This window comes from Pinus tabuliformis, chromosome 4_2, assembly GCF_031772625.1.
Source record: "Pinus tabuliformis cultivar Carrire ecotype Pingquan chromosome 4_2, CPIR1, whole genome shotgun sequence".
NCBI classification, from domain to species: Eukaryota; Viridiplantae; Streptophyta; class Pinopsida; order Pinales; family Pinaceae; genus Pinus; species Pinus tabuliformis.
In genome coordinates this window covers 832,901,518-832,908,208 of record NC_142304.1, presented here as the reverse complement: position 1 = coordinate 832,908,208, position 6,691 = coordinate 832,901,518, and positions in this window count along the sequence as shown.

Here is a 6,691-nt window from a genome sequence, read left to right as displayed (position 1 = left end):
CGAATTTTAAGTCTCTGTGAGCATGCACATGAGTTGTCCCACTGACTGAGGAATTTATCCTTCATTTCCTCCTCTAATTGAGGGAATAAGTATGAGTTCTATAATGAGAGAATCAGTTGACTTAGTTCTGTAGGAATTTACAGGGTAAGTTCCACAGAAAGAATACCAAAAGGACACCGCTCACAACCAGATCTCAAATCAATACACCAGTATTTTTGACGTGGTTAAAACCCTCAGAGTGCAAGGAGGGAAACAGTCCACGGCCTGTCCCAACATGGGTACTACAGGCAATTTATTAATCAAAGAATGAAAATTTACATAAGCTTCTCTCATGCACGGATTACCCGAACAATGACCCTCCATGCGCTTTAAATAGAACTCATGGACCAATCGGGTGTCAAGCCACGGATCAAGTGTCGGTAATACCGAGGTGAGAGTGAACCGTCGGATCACTACATATCGTGACCGTCGGATTGTAAGTTACAAAATGTACAACGGTAAAGAAACACACTTTACCTAACTCTAACCTAACTCTATACTAGACCAAGTTGAACTTAACTATATCCTATGTGTCGAAATATCCTAACATCCCCCCTTAAGAACAACTTGGGATAGGATTGAAGGATTTACAAATATGACACAATAGGAGAAGGAAGGAGGCACTAGAGCCTATCCCCCCTTAGTGACAACTTCCTGAACTCCAAGCATATATCGAAGTTTAGTGAACTTCGCCTCTGTGAGAGCCTTTGTGAAGATGTCTGCAACCTGATCATCTGTTGGACAATATTGCACTTCAAGAACATGGTCATGAATGAGCTTTCTGATGAAGTGCATGTGTAGTTCAATGTGTTTGCTGCGCTGATGCTGGACTGGATCTTTGCATAGCTGAATGGCACTTTGATTATCACACCAAAGTGTGGTTGGATGCTGCTGCTCAAAGCCAAACTCTGATAGGATCTGACGAAGCCACAAGGCTTCCTTACTAGCTTCCACGGCACCACGATACTCTGCTTCTGCTGACGAAAGAGAAATGGCAGCCTGTTTCTTACAAGCCCATGTAATAGGTCCTGAACCAAGAGTGAAGACATAACCGGCAGTAGACTTCCGATCATCAGGGTCACCAGCCCAATCAGAATCAGTGAAACCAACTAACAGAGGAGCTGCTTTGGCACTGTAATGAATCCCAAACTGTATTGTACCTCGAACATAACGAAGTATTCTTTTAGCTGCTTTCCAATGACTTTCACGGGGGTTTTGCATAAAACGAGCAACAAGGCCAACAGCAAAGGAAAGATCAGGACGAGTATGGGTTAAATACAAGAGTTTTCCGACAAGTTGACGGTATAAGGTAGCATCAACTTCAGGAGAAGTACAAGAGACTGAAAGTTTGACTCCAGACTGAAAGGGAGAAGGGGCTGGCTTACAGTCTTCCATGTGAAAATGACGAAGAATATCACAAGCATACTTGGACTGGGAAAGGAAAATACCCTCTTGGGATTGCAAGACTTGAAGACCGAGAAAATAGTGTAAGTGTCCTAAGTCTGTCATTTCAAATTTCTTTTTAAGGCTGGACTTCACATGGTTTATAAGGTTGGGATCACTACCAGTAAGAATAAGATCATCAACATAAAGAACAAGGATGATAAGAGAGTTGCCCACTTTCTTGGTGTAGACAGTATTGTCAGAATGACACCTAGAAAAGCCAGATTCTAAAAGAAAGCTATCCATTTTGGCATACCAAGCCTGAGGAGCTTGCTTGAGGCCATAAAGGGATTTCTTAAGTCGACAAACAAGGCTGGAGTCTGTTTGTATGAAGCCAATGGGTTGTTCCATATAGATTTCTTCCTGCAAGTCCCCATGCAAGAAGGCAGATTTAACATCCATCTGATGGACTTCCCATTTTAAAGAGGCAGCAAGGGAAAGAACAAGGCGGATAGAGTTCATTTTGGCAACAGGGGAGAAGGTTTCAGTGTAGTCAATGCCTTCAACCTGTGAAAAGCCCTTAGCAACGAGACGAGCTTTATGTTTATCAACTTTCCCATCTGGTCCATACTTGGTTCTGTAAACCCATTTACATCTAACAAGTTTGCGTCCCTTTGGTAGAGGAACAAGATCCCATGTATCATTTGTCATCAATGAATGATATTCTTCATTCATAGCTGCTTCCCAATGTGGATGGCCTGAAGCTTCTGCAAAAGTGTCAGGATCATGATTTACTGGAGCTTGAGCCAGTAAAGAAGAGGCTCTTTCAAACTGAGAACGTGTACGTCGCTGATCTGTAGGATCACCGGCAAGATCACCTGCTGCATCCCGAGTAGCACGGACCCATCTTGGAAGTTGAGGATCCTGAGAAGGTGGGGGAGGATTATCATCCTCGCTTTCATCATCTGAAGAAGAAATGTTTTCAAAAGTAGAAGAGATAGGAAGAGGTGGCACATCCGCCGGACTAGGCTCGCAGGCCGATTTATTTTCATCAAATTTTACATCTCTTCTAATGATAACATTTTTGGACTTAAATGGAATAAGTCTATAACCTTTTACATCTTCAGAATATCCAACAAAAGTACATTTCTCACTCTTAGGTTCTAAAGCTTTATGCTTTTCATCTGGAATATGGGCCCATGCTTCACTTCCAAACACACGAAAGTGACTTACATCTGGTTTAATGGAACTCCAAGCTTCTTCTGGAGTGATATTCTCTAGAACCTTAGTAGGAGTGCGATTGATTATATAATTTGCACAATTAATTGCTTCGGCCCAAAAACTAAGACTGAGTCCTTTAGATTGCAGCATACAATTAGCCATTTCCTTTAAGGTGCGATTTTTCCTTTCAGCTACACCATTTTGTTGTGGAGTGTATGGAACAGTATGTTGCATTTGAATTCCATTTTCGGTGCAAAAGTTGATGAATGTGTTTTTAACATATTCTCCACCATTATCAGTTCTTAGCTTAAGAATTTGATGTCCAGATTGTTTTTCAACAAAGGCTTTGAAGGCCAAAAAGGTGTTAAATACTTCGCTCTTGAGTTTTAAGAAGTATACCCAAGTGCGTCTGGAGAAATCATCAATGAAAGTTAAGAAGTACTTGCAGCCAGAGAATGAAGCAACAGGAAGAGGACCACATAAATCACTGTGCACAAGCTGTAAAGGGGCTGAGGCGTGCCAAGAGGCACGTTTGTCAAAACTGTCCCGATGATGTTTTCCGAGTACACATCCGGAACAAACACCATCTCTGCAAGATACCATAGGAAGACCTGTCACCATATTTTCTTTACATAGATGCTGAAGGGAGCGATAGTTTAAGTGACCAAATCGCTCATGCCAAAGTTTGCTCACTTCATCATTATGAGCAACAAATACTGAGGGAAGATTGGATGACCCAAAGTTGTGAAACTTATACAACCTTTTGGAATCATCAGCAAGACCAGTAGCTAGAATCTGTTTAGGATCTTTTAGATCCTTGATTACAACATCATGAGGTGAAAATTCAACAATTTTACCTTCACCTGAATGAGTTATCTGATAGACAGATAGAAGGTTGCAGGATAAGGTTGGAACACATAATACATCATTAAACTGACCATTGTCTAGATGAACAGTTCCAGTCCCTACAACATTAAGAGATCTATCATCACCAATATATATATTTTTGGTGTTACAATCATTTAAAGAAGAAAACATGGCTTGGTTTTGGCCATGTGACAAGAGGCTCCAGAATCAATGAGCCACTCATGAGAATGAGAAGAAGAAGAAGATACATTTAATGCATAACCAGACTGAGATGATTGACAATGACATGCAGAAAGTGCCATTCCGGAAGTTGAAGTTGAAGTAGGCTCCACATGGATGTTATGTTTCTTCATTGCGGCTTCCAAGGCTTCCATCTTCTTAAAGCATTTAGATTCTAAGTGGCCATCTCGATTACAAAAGTTACAATGTCTATCAGTCTTCTTCCATTTGTTTTTATTGGTCTTATCATTTTGCTGAAATGATCTTTCATTTTGAGGCTGAGATGGTTTAGGACCATTCTTTTGAGGATATGACTTCTTAGGATTCTTTGAATTTGGTTGCTGCTGGGCGGCTAACGCTTTCGTGGAAGAGTTTCCAAGATTAAGAAGACCAAGGTGTAAGAGTTTTTCTTGTTCTCTTATTAAGGAATCACAAAAGGAGTCAAAGGAAGGGGCCTTGTAGTCTTGTCCTTGACAAATGAAAGCTTCCCTTGTAGAATGGAAAGTGGAAACAAATACAGAGTAGGCTGGTCCCAACTTAGTAAGGATGGAATAAATAAGGTTACCATCTTCTTTCTTAACTTTAACACCTTCCAAGAGATATCTAAGGGTCTTGAATTTGGACAAGAAATCTTCAATGCAAGAAAAATTATTAGGATCCAAAGTAAGCAGCTCATTTTCAAGTTGATGGGCTCTAATTTCATTTTTAATCCCAAAAACTTTAGCAAGTTTTTCTAATGCTTCATGAGGAGTCTCAAGTCTGCAATGTGGAATCTAAGATCAGGAGAAATAGACATCCCTATCAAACCACGTGCTTGATCTTGTCTATTTTCCCATTTTTCCGCCTTGTCTTCATCTTTTGGTTTCTTCTCTTGGTTTGTGGCTATTCTGAAGAGACCTTTACTTCTAAGTAAATCTTCCATGTATTCTACCCATTGGAAGTAGTTAGTGCTGTCAAGAATGACTTGGCATGGACTTTCCATTTTAAAAAAACTGAAGCTGAAGATGCTGAAAGTAAGTGTTCCAATGGATAGATCTCGAAAAAATAGGCGGTTTTAAAAAAAACGGCTCTGAAAAAGGCTTCCGGATGAAGAAGTTATGGCTTTTTGAAAAAAAAATTGTTGACGTTGCCGGCAAAGTGCGCGAATGTGCGGGAATGAAAAAAATCCGCCCCCACAAAATGGAGACTTGAACCCAAGACCTCTACTCTCTTAAAATAGCTTTGAACCAATTGATCTATACAAAAATTTTGAGAGAGAGAGAGAGAGAGAGAGAGAGAGAGAGGGGGGGGGCCTTGGTTTGCGTGCTTGCCTTGAGAAAGCTCTTTTTCCCTACAAAACACAAAACACAAAACCCAACACGAATATGCAAAGAAAAACGAACCTTGCGGCTCGAAGTTAGCTTTAGCCAAAAAACTAGAAATTTTAAAAAAAAATCTCAAAGTTAGCTTTAGCCGAAAAACTAAATATTTTTCTCAATGTTTCTGATTTTCCGAGATCACACTAAGGTGCAGGGAAAAGAGCATACGCATGAGAAAAATCCTTCCTTTCTGTTTCTGATTTGCCCAGATCGCACAGAGTCGCAGGGCAAAGAGCATACGCAAAAATGAAAGGTATAGATCCGGTTAAAAAAAAGGCTAAATAAACTGAGACCGAAATAAGCAGAGAGAAAATAACAGTAAACTGCAAAAGAAACACTGTATACCTCCCGATCTGAAAAATGACGCAGCTAGGGCTACCGGAAACCTTTTCGCGTGAAACGAAAGGGGTTCCTCACTGGAACAGATGCTCCGAACGCAACAGAGCAGTCCTCTCAGCCCGAAAGCAGTCAGAAACAGCAGATCTAGGAAACGACAGCCGCATGCAGTTCTACCGGCTTCAGATTTGGATCACCAACGGACGCGGCCCTCAAATAGCTCTGATACCATGTAGGAATTTACAGGGTAAGTTCCACAGAAAGAATACCAAAAGGACACCGCTCACAACCAGATCTCAAATCAATACACCAGTATTTTTGACGTGGTTAAAACCCTCAGAGTGCAAGGAGGGAAACAGTCCACGGCCTGTCCCAACGTGGGTACTACAGGCAATTTATTAATCAAAGAATGAAAATTTACATAAGCTTCTCTCATGCACGGATTACCCGAACAATGACCCTCCATGCGCTTTAAATAGAACTCATGGACCAATCGGGTGTCAAGCCACGGATCAAGTGTCGGTAATACCGAGGTGAGAGTGAACTGTCGGATCACTACATATCGTGACCGTCGGATTGTAAGTTACAAAATGTACAACGGTAAAGAAACACACTTTACCTAACTCTAACCTAACTCTATACTAGACCAAGTTGAACTTAACTATATCCTATGTGTCGGAATATCCTAACATCCCCCCTTAAGAACAACTTGGGATAGGATTGAAGGATTTACAAATATGACACAATAGGAGAAGGAAGGAGGCACTAGAGCCTATAAGTTCTAACTAGTCAAGTCCAGTTAGATTATTTTAACAAGTTGTTAAAATAATAAAATATAGTTTGTTAATGCTTGCATGTATGTGACAACTATTATTTTAGATAACTGAGAATTCACTCATGGATAACTGTTGCATGTTAGTTTTGTCAGAGACCCTGTTGAGATCAGATGTGGGACAGTGTACTATCATATGCTTGACTATTTCTAGTAAGTAGTTTTTGCATGCTTGAGGAACTAGTGTCCTCAAGGATTGCGTAGCTGGACCATAGGTTAACTTGGTACGTTTGGAATTAATTGCATATGCTTTTGCTATTATTTCCTAAGCAAACTGCGCAAGGAAATAGGGATTGGACCATAGGTAAAGCCTTTATATACAGGGCTTGGTTGGTTCATGAGACATATCTTCATATCTTCATAGTTCATTGGGAACTGAATAGCTTGAGAGCTAATTCTTTTTGTATTGTGAAGAGGATTTCCACTTGATTGATTA